This window comes from Hyla sarda, chromosome 5, assembly GCF_029499605.1.
Source record: "Hyla sarda isolate aHylSar1 chromosome 5, aHylSar1.hap1, whole genome shotgun sequence".
NCBI lineage: Eukaryota > Metazoa > Chordata > Amphibia > Anura > Hylidae > Hyla > Hyla sarda.
The window spans coordinates 307387857-307406650 of record NC_079193.1 but is presented as its reverse complement, the minus strand read 5'-3'; the positions used below and the strand labels follow the sequence as shown (position 1 = coordinate 307406650).

The following is an 18794-nucleotide window of genomic DNA, read 5'->3' as shown; positions in this document are numbered from 1 at the left end:
TGTGCAGAAAATCTTAGAATGATTCACCATGAAGGCAGGGAGGCTGGACAGTTTCCAGGATCAGTAAAGATCAACGTTTGTTGGAAGATATTGTTTCAGGATATTTCAAGATCTTTAAAATAACAGAATCAATAGTTACATGATACCAGATGTCATAGCTAGGCTTCATATAAATCATGCTGCTAAAAGAAGCCAAGTTGTTATTGCCGGCATGACCTTTAAGGGACGCAGTGCTCTACATTCAACACAGGCTTGTGGAAAAACAAAGGGGTCGTGTCATTTTTTAGGTCTTTGTGGTGCCATAAAACTAAGAAAAGAGTGCAGGTAAGATTAAAGGGGGACTGCGTTTTCAAAATAACTTTGATGTGTCCTAGGGACATGTCAAAAGTTTTAATGGTCTGAGCGTTTTGACCCTGACTGATTGCTAGGATGAGCCAGTGTCATTAAGGGGCCATCTCCCTCACATAGAAATATTTCCTTGCTTATTCTAGTGATTCTTCAGGGTCTGTGCTTCAGTTTTACAGCAGATTTTACTCCGATACCAGTGCTTTCCAAACTGAGTGCTGCGAAACACGTGTGTCATTGGGAACCCCCAGGTGTGTCCCGGAACCATCCGGTCCCACATTAGCTGATCTTGAACAAGCAGCCGCTGCGGCCACTATAAGTAAGCTGCGGTGGCTGCTGAGACTGCTGAGTGATGCACCTTGATGTCGCGCTGAGGAGACGCACAGAGGACATCACTAGTCAGTTTTGCACTGACTGCGCAGTCACTAAGCCCAAGACCCCGCCTGAACCTGATTCGGCCAGAGTGACACATGGGGGAATCAGAGTGAGAGGAAACCTGTGGCATAGGGAGAGAATCAAAGTGGGGGGAATGATGTGGCACATGGGGTGGGGGGATATATTGCTGTAACAGAAATGACAATAGTTTTTGAATATGTCCCCCAATGTGTCGTCGATTGAGCCGTGCAAATTCCCAACCTTCTTTGCTATTTTTTTTTCTCCAAGCTAAAGAGACTGCAAATAATCTCATATTTATTGCCATCTGATGGGATTGTAGCCATGACCAATTCAGTCAAATAACACGTGCAATGCAAACTCTCTCAACACAACCCTTCTCGCAATGGTAACAGATGTGTAGGAGGACTACTGGGCTGAATGCCAAACAGAGGTGCATCCAGAAGTATGAGGGGTCTATAGCCACCTAAATAACCACATTCATGAGAGTCAGCATAAAAATGCTTAGAGGATGGGCAGTGGGGTAGCACAGTAATACTGAAGTTATTGTTCACTCCATAGAAGCTCCTGTACAGTACACTTAGTGCTAATTCTCTCTCCATTCAATATATTGTTGCCCGAAATATAACATCCATACAGCGCATGTATTAACAAAATATACTCAAATAGTACATTACAGTTTCTATTTTTAGCTCAATGTACCAATAATATATACCGTATGACAGGTACCAGCATTAAATTTGGCAGCATTCCCAGAATGTCAGTAAATAAATTATAGTTGGGATTTCATTGACCAAACCACTGGAGCTGCAATACATCAAGAACACACGAGACAAGTAAATCAATACAGGTTATATGAAGCAAGTTGTGCAGACATGAGCCACAGAAGGTAACGCCTGTATATGTGCCTCCGAATACTGCCCGGAGTTTCTGTGTTATGACATATTAGTGCCTTAAAAAGTCTAGTAGTAAGGACCTGTACATACTCGCGTCTGGTGGTTTGGAGCCATCCTGGATGAGAATACTGGCTGCGACAAACTGGATTTATTACATCCACCATCCCATCTGGTGCCCCATAGGCTGAAATACTCTAGGTCATGACATTGAACCTATCTGCCAGGCATAGTTGCCCTCCAACATACTAATCTGGACAGCTGAGTGCATGCCATACAATGCTTTTGTTAGTTAGTTACACACAAGCATATACATTCTATTGTTACACACATATATATACATATAAATATATATATACACTATTGTTACTTATATTCTATTGTTACTTATATATAGCTCAAATACAAAATGCTTGCCATATGATGCTTTGTTTACATAATATATCTAAAGACTAAGAGGCAGATTTTTAAAAACGTGTTTAGAGGAAGATTGTGCAGTTGCCCATAGCAACAAGATTGCTTTTTTTTATTTTTTACACAAACAATGAAAGAAGCAATCTGATTGGTTGCTATGGGCAACTGCACCACTGTTCCTCTACACGTTTTGATAAATCTTCCCCTGTGCATGCCGTACAGTGCTATGTAAGTTACATATATCTAGACAGTTACCATATTTTTCGCCGTATAAGACGCACTTTTTCTTCCCCAAAACTGGGGGGAAAAAGTCGGTGCGTCTTATACGGCGAATACACCCCTATCGCGGCGGTCCCTGCGGCCATCAACGGCCGGTACCCGCGGCTAATACAGGACATCACCGATCACGGTGATGCCCTGTATTAACCCTTCAGATGCGGCGATCAAAGCTGACCGCCGCGTCTGAAGGGAAAGTGACACTAACCCGGCTGTTCAGTCGGCCTGTTCGGGACCGCCGCGATTTCACCGCGGCGGTCCCGAACAGCCCGACTGAATAACCGGGTTAGTGCTTACAGGACACCGGGAGGGACCTTACCTGCCTCCTCGGTGTCTTCTCCGTTCAGGGATCCCCTGTATGGCCGGCGCTCTCCTTCCTTGTCATCACGTTGTCGCGTACGTGCGTCGGCGTGCGTAACGACGTGATGACGGCGACGGAGAGCGAGGATACCCGGCCGGCAGCAGAGACATTCCGGAGCGACGGGGACACGGCGACATCGATGAAGCGACATCCAGGGCAGCGGTGACGGGTCCGGAGCGGCGGGGACACGCGAGTATTACCTCCTATGCAGGGGTCTTCAATCTGCGGACCTCCAGATGTTGCAAAACTACAACTCCCAGCATGCCCGGACAGCCAACGGCTGTCCGGGCATGCTGGGAGTTGTAGTTTTGCAACATCTGGAGGTCCGCAGGTTAAAGACCACTATTGGGTTCAAAATCTAAATTTTTTTAGATTTTGCACCTATAAATTGGGTGCATCTTATACGCCGGTGCGTCCTATAGGGCGTAAAATACGGTAAGTGAATGCCATATAATGCTGTGTAAGTCTACATATATCAGACTAAGGGTTATTTTACACTGGGGATGCCATACTCACTTAGCGCACATTTCCGAGCTTTACAAATGATATTGTTGCAGGTTGTCATACAGGCAAATGATTAAAACCTGAAAACAAGCAATTACATTACCAGTGAATGAATAATAATCTATGCATCCACATTTGCTGTGCGCAGCCTCCATTACTGAATGTTTATCACCAGATTATTCAAGCTTAACATTGTTAGGAGAAACCCTACTACTGTGCTATTTCCATTATCACCAAACCTTCTTCAGAGACATTTACAAATGAAATAAATGCAAAGCAGTATATCTATGTGACAAATATACATGGAAACCAACTAACGTCCACAGCAGTATTTTCCTCTCTGCTGCATCCATGGTATGACATAGATATGTGCAGGTGAAACTATCTCCATGTCTTCCTTAGGCTAGAGTTACATATATCCGGCATCCGGCTCCGGCGAAGTTGGGTGCAACTTGTCACAACTGATGCCACATAAGATGCCAGAAGGGCATCAGTTGGCATCAGTTGTGTATCATCCAGCATCCATTTTTTTGTGATCACCAGATAGGGGTACACAGCAAGATGCATTCCCCTGTCGGTGCCAGTCCGGCAAGTCCATTCATCCAGCATCCAAACAGACACTGGATGACTGAACTGTCCCATTCCAATTAATGGGATCAGTTCTTGCTTCATTTTCCTTCCAGTGCATTTTCTGCAGCGCAAGAGGTGCTGCAGACGTGACATGGCATCGCCACTCCATTAAACACTGGCCTGCAGCTCAGTCAGTGATTGGCAGTAATGCAATGGCAGCCAATTCACTAATGTCTATGGGGGCCCCTTGACTCTCCCCTAACAGGTGATGTCAGGAAAGAGAAGGGTCAGGCATGTTTCAACTGCTTGACCTCTTTGTTGTCCAGGAGATAAGATGCCAAAAGAGCTGTCTGGCAGTCGCTCACTTCGTCTCCCCTCATTCACAACACATGACTGTTTGACCGAGCTGAACATTCAATGTATAAGAGGATCGGGCAAGACAGCTGTTGGCCAAACAAACATTCAGTCAATAGTTATTGAAAGTATATGGGCACATTGAGATAAAGGAATAATTGTTTGTGGTACTCTGTAGAGCTATTGAGCAACTAGATTTATTGGAATGATAATTCTAAGGAAGCCTCCATTGCTTTAATTGAACTTTTGCTTAGAGCGCTGTATCACAAAATACTATGAGCTTCTGGAGTGCTGCTAGGCAGTAGGGTGGCCGAGACACAGTTGCAACCAGTACGCAATGGCATAAATACAATCGAATAAAAAAAGCCCTCTGCAGGTGCTGCTGTGCCTAAGAAATCACAGGGAAGATCTTTTTACTTGCCGAGGAAAATGCTCTCGAATCAGCCAAAGTGCAAGAAAAAGTGCAAACGTGTTACACTAAAAATAAACATGCACAAAGGATGCGGTCTATCGCAAGCCCTTCTCCAACAGGAGAGAGGCCCCCAACAAAACTTAGCCTTCGCCTCTGGACCAAAAGGTACCTGCGAGGTTCCAGGTTCGATGTCGCTTTTCGCCGCAGCTACTAAGGGACCGCAAATGCTCCCAGCATCCCCCTTGCGTTAGCCAAGGTATCTGCCCGCAGAGCCGATAACGGTCGGTACCCTGCCCATGCAGGAGTACTCGGGGTTTTTACAGGGAGGTGCAGAACCTAATGGCCACACACACCTCCCCTAGACCGCTAGGAGGGACACCCAGAAGGGCTACCGCATCCTAACAATCCTGTGGACACACAAAACGCAAAAAGTGACACAGTTACAAAAAAAGAAATAAATTAGTGAATGTGTGCAGACATACTGCCCGGATCTATAAAAATGTCTCTGATCCTAGCTAGAAGGCCGGGAATCAAGAGGTGAGTTCCACAAGGTGAAGAGATTATGGTGCCCGTGCTTCCACACAGTGAGCCACTTCGGGTTTTGGCACCTCGGGTTCACCACTCCCGAGGCACTAAAGTATCTCGGCTCTAGACCATCTCAGCCTTATGGCGAGACTCGGAGGGAAACCGGTCACATCGGGGCAGACGTCGAGCTGATTCCTCAGAACCAGCCTGGAATGCCCTGGTACACCTGTCCCCTCCATGCAGCACCCATCCCCACCAGCTCCACACCGGTGCCGTGGAGACCACCGGCATGAAACTGATAAGAACAGATACTACACTTGATCTTAGCCAAAAGGCCGAGAAGCGATCACAGGGAATATGGCATCAGTTGAGATGATTTGTATTTATTTATTTATTACAAGCCAATTGGCACCATCTTCCTTGTGATTCCTATGAGACGTAACGCCTACAACGTTTTTTTTTTTTTTTTATTGTATTGTATTCGTAACTAGGCAGTGGGCACATGTGAAAATTCTGCCTGAAATCAAAGGCCTATTGATGTCAATAGAAGGTCCTGATAAGAAGTATTTTCTGCTTCAATAATTGACATGTCCGTTCTTGAAGCAGAGAAGACTCGTCAGGACCTCCCATTGACATTAAAGTGGTACTCCACTGGAATTTATTTAATTTATTTATTTTTTATCAACTGGCTTAAGAAAGTTAAACAGATTTGTTAACCACTTCTATTTAAAAATCTTAATCCATCCAGTACTTATCAGCTGCTGTATGCTCCACATGAAGTTATTTTCTTCTTGCATTTCCTTTCTGTCTGACCACAGTGCTCTCTGGACAGAGGTGTCAGCAGAGAGCACTGTGGTCAGACAGAAAAGAAATTCAAAAAGAAAGTAACTTCCTGTGGAGCATACAGCAGCTGATAAGTACTGGAAGGATTAAACATTTTAAATAGAAGTAATTGACATATCTGTTTCTGGCATAACTTTCTGGCATCAGTTGATAAAAAAAAAGTTTTCCAGTGGAGTACCCCTTTAAAGGGGTACTATGCCCCTAGGCTGGCTTTGATATACAGAATTTTCAAGTGGAATTCTGTTTTGAAATTCTTCCTGGAAATTCCAGTGCTGGCACAGGTGGTCTTTCCGCCCGAAAAATCCCCTCAAAAAATTCCGTCAGAACATGGAACTCATTCTATCTTCTGGCGAATCTCTGCTTCGCAGATCTGGCCAACTATGGGGGCGGCAATGTCTGCACGGTCCTAGTGCCAACTGATTCAGTGCGCTGCCCCAACTCAGAATCTCTGGGTGGATTTCGTGCAACCAGAAATTCCGTAGTGTGAAGCCAGCCTTATGGGTCTTTGATTCCAGGCAGAATTTCCACATGCTTCAAATTACTTATGTCATGTTTTTTTCATGGGTATTTAGTTAGTTTTGTTGGCTATGTTCATGCGGCGGAATATCCACAGTTCCACACAAATTCCATTCAGCAAAGCTTCCTGAATGGAATTGCGGAATTCAGGCAGAATTCTGGTGGAATTTCTATGTGCTTAAAACACAGAATTCCTCCAGAATTCAGAGCACCATTAAAGTTAAATGGAATTCCGCCCGGTCTTTAAATTTAGCGGAATGTGGCATTTCCGCGGTGGAATGTCTGCCTCTGAAATTCCACTGTGCAAATGGGGCAGCGGAATCTCATTGAACTTAATGAGCAATAAACTGCAACATTTCTGGCGGATTCTTTATATGAAATTCAGTGACAATATGCTGGCCAGTGAACATAGCTTAGCAATAGGATTTCCACCATATTTGTGCAGATTTTTGATTTTTATATCGCAATAAAGAGGTACTCCCATGGAAACCATTTTTTTTTTTTTTTTAAATCAATTGGTGCAAGAAAGTTAAACCGATTTGTAAATCACTTCTATTAAAAAATCTTAATCCTTCCAGTACTTTTAAGGGGCTGGATACTGAAGAGAAATCCCCCCCAAAAAATGCATTTCCTCTGATGTCATGACCACAATCCTCTCTGCTGACCTATGCCGCTCTGGACAGTTCCTAAAATGGACAGCAGAGGTCAGCAGAGAGCACTGTGGTCATGACATCAGAGAAAATGCATTTCTTTTTTGGATTTCTCTTTAGTATACAGCCCATAAAAAGTAGTGGAAGGATTAAGATTTTTTAATAGAAGTGATTTACAAATCTGGTTAACTTTCTGGCACCAGTTGATGTTAAAAAAAAAAAAATTACGTTTTCCACGGGAGTACCCCTTTAATTATCTTCCTTTCTAGGGCAACCACTGTGGATAAGGGATAAAATATGTTTTAATAGACAATCCCTTTTAATAGAGCAATGTGTCCTCAGAGCAATGTTTAAACCAATAAAACTATAATACTGGTATGAAGCCGTCATTGAGGCTAAAATGCCAAGAGAGGCGGTTCCAATAACTAGTTTTTTGGCTGTATGTGACAAGGACGCAATATAAATAAATCTAGATATTATACGTGTAGTGACAAAGTAGCCTATATAAGCAAGCCACTTCATAATGCTAAATAATTCCACTTGCCCTCACATGAGTACAAATTCATTACTTCAGGCCGTCAGCAGCCACTTAGTAGTGCAGATAAATCACTCCTGTCATCAGTCTGCAGTGTCTTTTCTGCTGCCTTTTTATCTCATGCAGTGTGTTAGTGTTTTCTTGTAGGCCGCATCAAACACATAGATAACGCTGTACTGTATTGACACGAAGGCCGGGTTCACATGACTGAAAATATGCGGAATGTCCACCCGAAAAACACGGGGAGACATTCTGCACATTTGAATGATTCGACTGGTGGTATTGCTCAGAAATGCACCGTCTCATTGCCAGCAAAGCATTTCCGAGCAGAATATGCAGAAATAATAGACAAGTCGCTGGAAATGGATGTGTGCACAGTGCAGCAGACTCCCATTAAAATCAATAGGACTCTTTTAGCCATGTTTACATGATGGAATGTCCGCGTGGAATTCCTATGGAATTCCACGCAGACATTCCGTCATGTAAACATGGCTAAAAGCTAAGCAAAAAAAAAAACAGAACAAAGGGGCACTACTTTCTGTAGTGTATATAAGAGGTGTATGCCCACCACCGCACCTATAGTGCTAAACTAAACTTGTTGGGTTGTGCATAACTCTATAAAAGCATGGGTTTTTTTGCAGTGTGCTGCTCGCTCGAGGACCCAGTGTGCATACCCTAGGGTGCAGATATGGAAGTAGGTATGATGCAGGGGCAAAAAAAAAGGGTCTTGGTGAGCACTGCTACCTGGTTTACACGAACATTGTTCGTCACCACAGTTGCACCACAACAATACAAGAATGGGCAAAGTCAGAATGCCATTCATTGCTTTTTATATTGGATCTGAGGAAGACATACGGGAGCGCTGAAACACATTGATCATTTTTGTACTTCTGAAATAATCCAGTGCAAATGTGGCAGCTAGAAATTCTTGTGTTGAACCAAGCAGCAGCGCTCATCAAGATCTCCTTTTTTCTGCATAACTCCTACTAAAGCTAAGCAGGAACAATCCTGTAGTTTCCCTTCTATAGTACGTGATTATTTTAAAACACAGTACCAGTATGTGAACACAGACAATGGCGTAATGATCATGGTCACAGGGTTGTGGAGGAAAGGAAGGCTTGCCTATGCACACAGCAGAATTTCCGCAGCAAATGTTTTTAGTCTAGTCTTGTTTAGTCTTTCTGTGGATTCCGCTTGAAATGCATGGCGCATTTCAGAGCAGTCCTAGCGCCCTCCAGATTATTTAAATGTGCGAAATGTCTGCCTGTGTTTTCAGCACATTTTCGAATGTGTGAACCTAGCCTTAGGCTACTTTAGTCCCGTAACCAGGACAGAGTAACCTGGAGTTGGCAGCATGGGGACATCACTAAATGCCTCTACTGAACCTTTGATGCAAAAAGCAGAAAAAAAGGACCCAGCCACTTATCAGGGACACAGGGTTAGGGGAGTTTCAGTTTTCAGCAGGCAAAGGAAGGAAAATAAGTAGAGGTCTGGTGTGCAAAATACACTATCTACATGTAGGCAGGAGTTGTGGCCAGGAGATGTCATCATGACAGTCTAGGTCAGATTGAGAACAAAAGGGAAAACAAACAGCTACAAAATGGAAAATATGTCACTGGCTCAAATTGTGCTGTATTCCCTTACATGGACTACAAAGCGACTGTGTCTACCGCTATATGGTACCTCTCTTACAGTGGGGCAAAAAAGTATTTAGTCAGCCACTAATTGTGCATGTTCTCCCACTTAAAAAGATGAGAGGCCTGTAATTTTCATCATAGGTATACCTCAACTATGAGAGACATAATGAGAAAAAAATTCATAAAATCACATTGTCTGAATTTTAAAGAATTTTTTTGCAAATTATGTTGGAAAATAAGTATTTGGTCAATAACAAAAGATCATCTCAATATTTTGTTATATACCCTTTGTTGGTAATGACAGAGGTCAAATGTTTTCTGTAAGTCTTCACAAGGTTTTCACACACTGTTGCAGGTATTTTGGCCCATTCCTCAATGCAGATCTCCTCTAGAGCAGTGATGTTTTGGGGCTGTCGCTGGGCAACATTGACTTTCAACTCCCTCCAAAAGTTTTCTATGGGTTGAGATCTGGAGACTGGCTAGGCCACTTCAGGACCTTGAAATGCTTCTTACGAAGCCACTCCTTCGTTTCTTGGGCAGTGTGTTAGGGATTATTGTCATGCTGAAAGACCCAGCCACATTTCATCTTCAATGCCCTTGTTGATGGAAGGAGGTTTTCACTTAAAATCTCATGATACATGGCCCCATTCATTCTTTCCTTTATGTAGATCAGCCGTCCTGGTCCCTTAGCAGAAAAATAGCCCCAAAACATGATGTTTCCACCCCCATGCTTCACAGTAGGTATGGTGTTTTTTCACAACCTCAAACAGTCGCACTCCAAACTCCACAATGGCCAAGACCAAAGAGCTGTCAAAGGACACCAGAAACAAAATTGTAGACCTGCACCAGGCTGGGAAGACTGAATCTTCAATAGGCAAGCAGCTTGGTGTGAAGAAATCAACTGTGGGAGCAATTATTAGAAAATGGAAGACATACAAGACCACTGATAATCTCCCTCGATCTGGGGCTCCACACAAGATCTCACCCCGTGGTGTCAAAATAATCTCAGGAACGGTGAGTAGCCTAGCCAGTCTCCAGATCTCAACCCCCAAAAAATCCTTTGGAGGGAATTGAAAGTCCATGTTGGAGGAATGGGCCAAAATACCAGCAACAGAGTGTGAAAACCTTGTGAAGACTTACAGAAAACGTTTGACCTCTGTTATTGCCAACAAAGGGTATATAACAAAGTATTGAGATGAAATTTTATTATTGACCAAATATTTATTTTTAGTTAACCTCAGGCATACTCTTTGCTAAGTGAGCTACACTAACTCTTTTTTCTTTTGTTCTCATACCTGTCAATCAATCCTGAAGAAACCAGTGATGACCTCCCAGATCCTAACACCTAGGCCCATAGTTGCTATTTAGCTAGGTTTTCACTGAAATGCCGAAGCATTTCCGGGCAGAACATAACTGTTTCTAAATTCGGAGTTTGTAAGGGTTTTATGCTGCCTGTGGTTTGGGGGCTTAAATGTTTTGCCCGACTCCCTTTTGAATTTTTTTTTTCTCTACTTTGAAATCCAAACCTACCCGATGTAGTGAGATGGTCGGAGCTGGTGCTACATTCTGTTATGTATTTGGAACATAACACAGCGGCTGTGACAGTGCAAGTAAATGCTTAGTGTCTCCAGAACACTCAGACTCTCTTACCGAGCCTGACAATTATATAAATATTTATTTACACAGCTCTGGGCAAAGTACATTTCTGAAAAGCTTGCAAAAGAATATTCCCATTAGACAAATAAAGAAGGTGCTAAAAATCAGATACTGCGTAAGATTCATCAAGAAAATAAAGTTTATTTGGCATTGGGCTGACAAACCCATCAGTAATCCAAATAGTTGATAAAGTACAGGCCCAATACAGACTCAATTATTTACAACTTAGTGGACAAGTACGTCAAATGCTTTTATTCTTTTATTGACTAATGGGTGAACAGTATGATTTGAATAAATGATGTATTCTACCAAGTATTCCTGGACTAAACTTAAAAGAGGACCTAGTACAATAAAATGTGAAATGAATACTTATAGGGCCCTATGGGCACTATATACTGTATTAAAGCTATGGCTGGCACTTGTTTTTCTGGCTAAAAGAAAGGTGCATGTCTGTTCAGCAGGAAGAATGCCGTCACAGGATATACCATGCTGTCACAGCAACCAGGATTTTATAACCTTTCTGTAATTCTCCTTATAATGAGCCGAAAGTATAAATAAGCAATATTAGTGGTTTACCCAGCCTTTAACCCCTTAAGGATCAAGGACGTATGAGTACGTCCTTGGTCCCACGGTGAACCCGCATCATATCACGGCGGGCCCAACGCTATTAACCCTTTAGCCGCGTGCTCAAAGCTGAGCCACGCAGCTAAAAGTGAAAGTAAAAGTGCCCGGCTAGCTCAGGGAGCTGTTCTGGATCGCCGCGGCATCCCGAACAGCTGTACTACAGGAGGAAGGTCTCTTACCTTCCTTCCTGCAGTCTGATCGCCGATTGAATGCTTCAAGCCTGAGATCCAGGCTTGAGCAATCAATCGCCGAAAACCCTGATCAATGCATCCCTATGGAGATGCATTGAACAGTGTTAAAGATCAGTAAATGCAATGTTATAGCCCCCTATAGGAGCTATAATATTGCAAAAGAAAAGTGTAAAAAAAATCATTAACCCATTGAATTATCCCTTCCACTAATAAAAGTTTGAATCACCCAGCAGTTCCAATAATAAAAAAAAAACAGTGTAAATAAAAACAACAATAAACATATGTGGTATCGCCGCGTGCGGAAATGTCCGATTTAAAAAAATATACCACTAATTAAACCGCACGGTCAATGGCGTACGCGCAAAAAAATTCCAAAGTCCAAAATAGCGTATTTTTGGTCACTTTTTATATCATGAAAAGATGAATAAAAAGCGATCAAAATGTCAGATCAATGCAAAAATGGTACAGACAAAAACTTCAGATCACGGCGCAAAAAATTAACCCTCATAGCGCCCTGAAGACGGAAAAATAAAAAAGTTATAGGGGTGAGAAGATGACAATTTTAAACGTATACATTTTCCAGCATGTAGATATGATTTTTTTCTGAAGCAATACAAAATCAAACCTATACAAGTAGGTATCATTTTAATCGTATGGACTTAGAGAATAAAAATAAGGTGTCATTTTTATCGAAAAATGTACTACGTAGAAACGGAAGCCCCTAAAAGTTACAAAATGGCTGTATTTTTTCAATTTTGGCGCACTGATTTTTTCTCCCGTTTCGCCGTAGATTTTTGGGTAAAATGACTGATATCATTACAAAGTAGAATTAGTGGCGCAAAAAATAAGTCATAATACAGATTTTTAGGTGCAAAATTTCAAGAGATATGATTTAAGAGTTAAGCAAATAGATAAATCATAGATATGACACAAAACCATGTTTGTTTATTAGCTGAACATTATGGATTCATAAAACATCCTTCAAAGAAATAAAAGGAAATTATTTTAATTATTATATTACAATTATATTTTAGACTCTAAAATTACAGACTCATTCCGTAATCTGCATTACTAAAACAAATACTGGCATAAGTCTAAAAATACAAAAATAGTCTACAGGCTTTACTGAACTGTGATACATGGCTAATAATGTGGCAGAATGTGGCAAATAATGATGGTTGTTCCCAATGAGCTGAGTGTAAAATGCAAGTATAAATAAAATAGAAAAGATACAAAGAAAAACATACAGGTAGATGAAGGGGGATTTCAAAGCACCAGGATAGAAAATGCACAGAAATTTGGCTTAAAAATAAAAAATGCACAGCAATAGGACTAAAAAATGTAAATGAACAAGACAAAAAACTCTACGAATGGAAACAGGAGTCAATATTTGTGGTAGGACTGTAAGAAAATGGGATTAAATGAAAATCAGCACAAAAAAAAAAAACAAAAGACAAGGATACTCTGTTTTTTCTAATCCTGGAAAACCCCCTTTAATATAGCAGCAAAGCATGTAGACTAGGTTCACATTACGGAATTTCTGGCTGGAGATTCCGAGTGCAGCCAGCCAGTGGCGTTGCTAGGGTTGGTGTCACCCGGTGCGGTAGAAAATGGTGTCACCCCCATACCTCCCCCCTCCCCCCAGTAAGTTTTTAGCCTGTTGTGACAGACACCACTGGTGTAGCGCATTGTGAGAAATTCCAGTATAATAATCAGATATACCAGTTGCCACAGAATGGGAAAGTGTTAAATAAGTTTTCACCATTTAAATATACAGCTCCCAGAATCACTTAAAGGGGTACTCCACTGGAAAACATTTACTTTTATATCAACTGGTGCCAGAAAGTTAAACAGATTTTTAAATTACTTCTATTTAAAAGCTTAAGCCTTACAGTACTTATAAGATGTTGTATTCTCCACAGGAAGTTGTGTAGTTCTTTCCAGTCTGTCCACAGTGCTCTGTCTGTCCATGTTAGGAACTGTCCAGAGCAGGATAGGTTTGCAATGAGGATTTGCTCCTACTATGGACAGTTCTTGACATGGACAGAGGTGTCAGCACAGAGCACAGTGGTCAGACAGAAAATAAATTTAAAAAAAAAGACACTTATACAGCAGCTAATAAGTAATGGAAGGATTAAGATTTTTAAGTAGAAGTAATTCATAAATCTGTTTAACTTTGTAGCACCAGTTAAAAAAAAATTTTCCCAGTTTTTTTCCTTTATGCAGTGGTGAGGTTATGCTGGGAGTTGTAGTTTCACTCATCATAACTGTAGAACTGACAAGCGACTACAGCTCTGATAGGACATAGTGAGGAGAATGTACAATGATATCAGTGACTACAGGTGACGTCTTCTCTATAGTGAGGAGAATACACAATGATATCAGTGACTACAGGTGACGTCTTCTCTATAGTGAGGAGAATACACAATGATATCAGTGACTACAGGTGACGTTTTCTCTATAGTCTTCCCTTATCTAATTCGGATGGTACATACCGTCTGGTCCAGCTAAAACTTCTCTCTGCAGAATGTGACGCCCAGACGTCTCCTCACTATGTCAGCACATTCTCATCCTCCATATGAAAACAAGTATTAATATAAACCTGCCAGACACTGTATCCTCTAAATATAATACTACTATACACTACACTCTTTGATTATAAACCTTCCATGCACCGTACCCACTGAATATAATACTACCACACACTGTACATTCTGAATATAATACCAACACATACTGTAACCTCTGAATATAAATCTGCCACATACTGTACCCTCTGAATATAAATCTGCCACATACTGTACCCTCTGAATATAAATCTGTCACATACTGTACCTTCTGAATATAAATCTGGTGGTGTTGCTAGTGGATGATGGGGGTGCTAGTACTGGAGGGGGGGGGGGGTGTTGCTGGAGGATGACAAGGATGCTACTGGCCATCCCCCCTGGCAGTATCACCCCCATCATCCATCGGCAGGATCATCCTCCTGGCAGGAGCACCCCATCATCCACCATCAGGATCTGCTGATGGAGGTGCTGCTGCTGGGGGGATTTGTTGGTGGACGATGAGGGTGCTACTGCCAGGGGGGACATTAGGTAGGCAGCAGTTCCCCCACTTAAGGTAGCAAGCAGTTCCCCCACATTAGGTAGGTAGCAGTTTCCATTAGGTAGCATAGATTCCCCACATTTGGTACCAGTTACCCCACATTAGGTAGTAATTTCCCCACATTAGGTAGCAGTTTCCCCACATTAGGTAGTACAGATTCCCCACATTAGGTAGCAGTTTTCCAACATTAGGGAGCAGTTTCCCCACATTAGGTAGCAGTTTCCCCACATTAGCTAGCATAGATTCCCCACATTTGGTAGTAGTTTCCCCCCCATTAGGCCGCAGGTTCCCTTGCATGTTCCCCACAATAGGTCAAAGTCTCCCCACATTAGATCGCTGGTTCAAACAAACCCCCCTCCCCCCCCCCCACAAAAAAAAAAAAAAAACACACACACAACACATAGAGAGACACACACACACAGTCAGAGAGACACACACTCACAGACAGAGAGACACACACTCACAGACAGAGAGACACACACACACACAGAGTCACACACACACAGAGTCACACACAGTCACACACACACACTGAGTCACACACAGTCACACACAGAGTCACACACACAGACAGAGAGTCACACACACAGACAGAGAGTCACACACACAGACAGAGTCACACACACAGACAGAGTCACACACACAGACAGAGTCACACACAGACACACACAGAGACACACACACACAGACAGAGAGACACACACAGAGTTACACACACAGTCACACACAGACAGAGTCACACACAGACAGAGTCACACACAGAGTCACACACAGTCACACACAGTCACACACAGACAGATTCACACACACACACACACACACACACACACACACACACAGACAGAGACACACAAACAGAGATAGAGTGAGACAGACACACACTCACTCACCCACCTAGCGCATGCTCCTTCTCTCCGGGCGCTCTGCGAGTGACGTCATGTCCTCCTGTGTGGCCCTGCAGAGGGACGTCGGGCCGGCGCAACAGAAGACGTGGGGGCGCAGGATGGTGTCACCCGGTGCCGGCCGCACCCCCTGCACCCCGGTCGCAACGCCACTGCATCCAGCACTGAGTGAATAAGTGGGCGTTAGGATCGTGTGTACATTGCCTTTCCCACAAAAGGCAATAATTTCCAGGTGGATTCTCCCGAAAGAATGAGTAAGATCTTGAGTAAGGTTTTATTGGCGAAATGTCTGCCAGTGAAATTAGTGTGCATTGTGCAGCGGAATCTTATTGCCAGCAATGGGATTCTGCTACACCGGAATTTCCAAGTGTAATTTCTGAGCGGAATTGTACTCGGAAATTCTCTAGTGTAGCCTTAGAGAAGCATGGTTTTAGGTTCTGATCAGCCTCTTTGCCTGTTCTTTGCTCCCAGCTCCTGGATCTAAAAACATGAATAATCTGGGGCTATGCATCATAACAATTTAATATGGTGTGCTTGCTAGCAGTAAGAAAACTGGTATTAAGGATTATGGGGAAGATTTATCAATACCTGTCCAGAGGAAATGCATCTTTTATTTTCCAGAGGCCTTTTCAAAAGTGAAAGAAGCAATCTGATTGGTTGTTATGGGCAACTCAGCAACTTTTCCTCTGGACACTGACACTGCGCTCAGGACCGGATTAACAATGGTGCTCCTGGAGCTCCTGCTCCAGGCCCGGGGCACCAAGTCAAACAAGAGGGCCCCTGGATGTCAGACAGTTTTTTTTTTTAAATAAATACATCTGCAGCTTTAGAGTTCTTTTCACCTCACTACAATCGCCTCAGCCTCGGACTCTTCTCTCAGCCTTTAACCATATGAGCATGAGGGGGGCCGGGAGGAGAGAGCAAAGAGCTGGCTGTGTGCAAAGGAGAGTACCACAGAGGCTATACAACATGAGGACTGACTGAAGTAGGTGTCCCTGCATGTATATATGTGTATGAGCATGTGTGTGTATAGATATATATGTATGTGTACATATGAGTATATCTATGTAATGTGCCTGCATTTGTGTTACTACTGTTAATGACTATATATAAAGCGCGTGTGTGTATCTCTACCAGTAAGTCCCAACCAGTGTTCCCCCTAATTGTTGCAAAACTGCAACTCCCAGCATGCCCTGACAGCCAAAGGCTGTCTGGGCATGAGGCACTCTGGTTGGGAAACACTGATCTATTCTATGTGTGTATGTATACAGTATGGAGGAGATTTATCAAAACCTGTCGAGAAGAAAAGTTGCAAAATAAAAGAAGCGATCTGATTGGTTGCTATGGGCAACTTTTCCTTTGCACGGGTTTTGATATATCTCCCTCTATGTATGCATGTGCAGTATCTGTGCGTGTGTTTTATGATGCATGCATGTACAGTAATGTATACAGCATGTGTATGAAGCATGCATGTACGGGTATATGATGTGTATGTACGTATGTACGATGTGTATGTACATATACGTGTATGTGCTATAGCTGACGCCGTTGGTGCAAATAACATATTTAATTCAGCTGTGTGCCCTATGCTAATTCTTTTACTATCATCACTATGACTCTTTTACTATGACAATATCTGCCTAAAAATTGTCCTTATGCATTAGGGAGTGCTATTAGGTGTACACAGTAACCCTGTACTGTGAGTCACTGTACAGGGTTAATATACACAATGATGTCACAGTACAGGGATAATATACAGTGATGTCATAGTACAGGGACAGGACTCAGGAAACAGTATGTGGGGAACAGAGTCTAAATAAAAAGGACAAAGGGGTCGGGAGAAAGGGACAGTGGAGTGATGAAGATCTCTGGAAGAGGACCAAGGGGTTGCGGGAAGGAGGGAAGAGAGGGGTCTGGAGTAGGATGGGTGATGATGTAGGGGTCTAGGGGTGACTGAGGGATCTATAATAGGACTGAGGAGTCTGATGGTGACTGAGGAGTTGTGGTGGAGGGAAAAGAGGGGTGTTGAGGAGGACTGGGGGTGACAGTGATCTGCAGGGGTGACTGAGGGATCTGTAGGAGGACTGAGGGGTCTGGGGGTGACTGAGGGGTTGGAGGAGGAGGGGACATAGGGGTCTGGAGGAGTACTAAGGCATTTGAGGTGACTGAGGGGTCTGGGGGTGACTGAGGGGTCAGGGAAAATAATACAGGGGTCTGGAGGAGGGAACACAGATGTCTGGGGGGGACAAAGGGGTCTTGAGGAGGACAGTACAGGGGTGGGATTCAACCAAACTGAGAAGAAACAGTGTGTGTGTGGCAGTATTTTCACGGGCTTAGTGTTTGGCAGGGTTATATTCAGGGAGCACAGTGTCTAACAGGCTCATATTGATTATTTTTTCATATACAGGATAAGGATCTGCTGACAAAGTGAGGAATTAATGATGTCTGGGCATCACATTCTGCAAAGGAAAATGTAGCTGGAAGCTGTCACCCCATCTGGACTGGTTGAAGGAGAAAAGGGAAGATAACAGAGAAAACGTCACCTGTGAGTCATTATATCATTGTGTATTCTGTCTGACTAGGTGATCATGAGTGAAACTGTACCCCAATCTGTGGCTTTCCAACTGTTGCAAAACTACAACTTCTATAATGCCTAAGGCTCTCAAGGTATTATGAGAGTTGTAGAATTTCAGCAGCTGGAAAGCCACTTGAAATGAGGTAATTGATGGGGGTCCTAGCAGATGGACCCCCACCAAAAAATGGGCTGCACAGTCTGAAATGTCCATGCTTATGCGAAGGCTTGTTAATTGTCATAATTGAAAACATACACAGGGGGGATGAGGTTTAGGGATGTGCCTGTATCGGCATTGGTTAATTTTTGGGGAAGGGGGGCCTCATCATACTAAAGCGCTCTGTCCTCCAAGAAGCCTTAATCTAGCCCTGACTGCGCTGACAGCAAAAAAGGGGCATAGTAGCTTGATAGCAGTCCCATAACATAGTTCATAGTCTGTCCAAGTTGTTCAGAAAACTTATACGAAAACTCTTTGATTGAATTTTCCTTTCCTTAAAAGTTCAGATTTAAGTCCAG

General features: G+C 43.0%; 1 protein-coding gene and 1 pseudogene across 1 annotated transcript in view; both read right to left on the bottom strand.

Moving 5' to 3' along the window:
- Positions 1–18794, bottom strand: part of KCNB2 (potassium voltage-gated channel subfamily B member 2) — a 290849-nt gene that overhangs the window by 208720 nt on the left and 63335 nt on the right. The window lies entirely within an intron of this gene.
- Positions 5285–5394, bottom strand: LOC130275243 (U2 spliceosomal RNA; annotated as a pseudogene).